Here is a 2,959-nt window from a genome sequence, read left to right on the forward strand (position 1 = left end):
ATCTCAGCCGTTTCTGGGCCGATTTACCTGAAACTTGGACTGTCGGTGGTAGTGTAGGGTAGGGTAGGGTAGGGTAGGGTAGGGTAGGGTAGGGTAGGGTAGTGTAGTGTAGTGTAGTGTAGTGTAGTGTAGTGTAGTGTAGTGTAGTGTAGGAGTAGGGTAGGGGTAGGGGTAGGGGTAGGGTAGGGTAGGGTAGGGGTAGGGTTGAGTTAAAATAGGGCCTAGGGTAGGGTAGTGTAGGGTAGGGTAGGGTAGGGTAGGGTAGGGTAGTGTAGTGTAGTGTAGTGTAGTGTAGTGTAGTGTAGTGTAGTGTAGGAGTAGGGTAGGGGTAAGGTAGGGTAGGGGTAAGGTAGGGTAGGGGTAGGGTAGGGGTAGGGTTGAGTTAAAAAAGGGCCTAACATACAAAAGACTTGGACACTCCGCAACTATCGCTATTATATTAAAAACAGCTACCCAAATCTACCCAAATAATACAGCTAAAATACAAGCTACTCACCCAAACTAATGCATCCGTCACATATAATTAATCAAAACATACAGTTATCGCGCAAACCTGTACCTCTAGTAACAGTTAAACGTTCAAATAACTTTCCTTCTAGCAATGAATGAGCAGCATCAAATAAGGTCACGAGCGTGTTCAGCCCGTCAATGCGCGTCGAATAATGTCCCTTGCTATTAGGTGAAGAACTCACAAATCCATTTAAACTTCAGCCAGTTATTAAGTTCGCTTAACCCTCGCCCTGGCAGGGCATTTTTCATAACACGGCCTGGCAGGGGGGGGGGGGGTCGATGCGACCCCCCTCGCGATTGGCTCCTATGGCACGTAGAAACACCAAATTTGGTAGGTAGGTGGGCCCCCTGGAGTTCTCGCCCCTGTGCAAATTTGGTTGCTCTAGGTCAATATTTAGGGGGGTTTAGGGGGTATAAATGTAAAAATTTCGCTAAAAACAGGTCAAAAGTTTTTCGCTTATAACTTTTGATTAAATTAAGATAGAGCAAAAAGAAAAGCACCAGTGAACTCAGCACGTCAAGGCGCGTCGAATGATATACTTTTTAGCTTTCTTAAGTGTACTTAAAGTTTTTCTTAAATCTTAAGTAAACTTAAATTTATAAATTAAGTTCAAGATAACCAAATTGCATCATATCGCATATCATTCGATTCGACTGATCACCAGGAACACAATGATATCATTTTTTAAGCTCTAGCGTCATTATGTGCCAAGTTATTGGCAAAAACGTCATTTGACCTCAGTTGACCTCATTTGACCTGACCCATGGATAAGTACACCAAACAAAGAGGCACCAAGTGACCTGCTGTTAAGTACTGTGGTTTCAAAGCACAAAAGTGATGGAGCGAAGCGGATTTCTCCAGTATTTTCCGAATTTAGTATTTTCCCATAGGCTTAACATTGCGACGTAATGACCTCTAACTGACCTCAGGTCAGTGACCTCAAAAAACCCGAACTATATGTTATACAACTCGGTGAACTTAGCACATCCTGAAAGTCTGAAGGAAATCAGTCAAAAACTGTGAGTTGGACAGGTGCAAAAAGAAAATTGAAATTTGACCATGACCTTGTACCGGTTTTTCTGACCTGGTGACCTGACCCTAGGCCACTCGGACCTGAAATTTTCAGGTCATATGTAAAAAGGTTGCCCCATAGGCTTTGCCAAATTTGGCGGCGCTGCGCGCCGCCGTTTTTACATTATCTTTGAAAAACCTTAGGGGGGGTCGCATCGACCCCCCCCCCCCTGCCAGGGCGAGGGTTAAGTGTTTTTTAAGACAATGCGGGCGTGACGTTCGCCTACAGCGGTAGCAGTAGGCTATACGAGTAAAACTATGTCGGCTTAGCTCAACGAAAGTTTTAAAAAGAAATCCGTGCAATACTGTAGACCAGACGGGCTCATTTACCGACCGTTCAAATTTAGCCCGTGGCACAGGACTTCCTGATCTGGTGAGCTAGCCTGAGGTCACAAAGACGTAGGTGATAGGCATGGCTCATCCATTTATTACTTCTTAGGATGACCAAAGCTGAAAAAGTATCCATATGAAAACAAAAAGTTTTGGTTCATCATGAAACCTAGACACAAGCTAGCTTAACCCGGCAGTTGCTGGGGTATTTCGCCACCCACCGTTTGCTGGGGGGGGGGGGGGGGCGTTAAACGCCCCCAGCCGATAACTCGAGAACCAATAGGCGCAGTGAAACGCACGAGGCGGCAAACGAAAGAACGCGACGAGACGCTTCAGATGAGTACTTTAAAGTTGAATTTTGAGGTCACAGGTCGGGTCAAGGTCAGGTCAAACACCTGAAATCGGGCTTTCAGTAGCATGGACTTCAGGACTTTGCAATGGGCGACTCTCGTCATAAACGCTGTCAAAACGGTGCACAATCCATCATATAAGGCCTACAAGAGTGTCAGCTCCATGTAGGGGTCAGTCAAGCATAGGTCAGGGTCAAGGTCAGGTCAACCGGGTAGGCAAATTTTCCCCGAAAATCAAAACTGATATTCGCAGCCTGTGACACATGTTTTATGGGTAATTTGGGGCGTAGAACACGATGGTGACATTCATTTTATCATATGTGTACGTGTTTGGCTCAAAAAGTTCAATTTAAGAAATGCATGTATCATGTTCGTGAAGTAGTCACGAGCAATTACCAAGATTCAGTTCAAGATTTTGGAAAATGCGGAACGATAATCAATAATCGAAGATAGCCATCTGATTGTTCATGGTATTGGCAGTCTAATAGCGTTTACGGCATGTCTGTATGTCTATTCTGTGATTTTATATGATTTTTTGAACATATGCCGTTTTTGGTCGAAAACTCAGAAATCATGACGTCACTAAAACCTCGATGTCTCAAAAATTTTCCGACCGATTTTTTTGAACTTTGTCACAATACACTTCAATCAATTCCCTACAGGTACCCAAAATTTGGCGCGCCTGCGGCGCGCCGTT

This window comes from Amphibalanus amphitrite, unplaced genomic scaffold, assembly GCF_019059575.1.
Source record: "Amphibalanus amphitrite isolate SeventyFive unplaced genomic scaffold, NRLGWU_Aamphi_draft 001229F_arrow, whole genome shotgun sequence".
NCBI classification, from domain to species: Eukaryota; Metazoa; Arthropoda; class Thecostraca; order Balanomorpha; family Balanidae; genus Amphibalanus; species Amphibalanus amphitrite.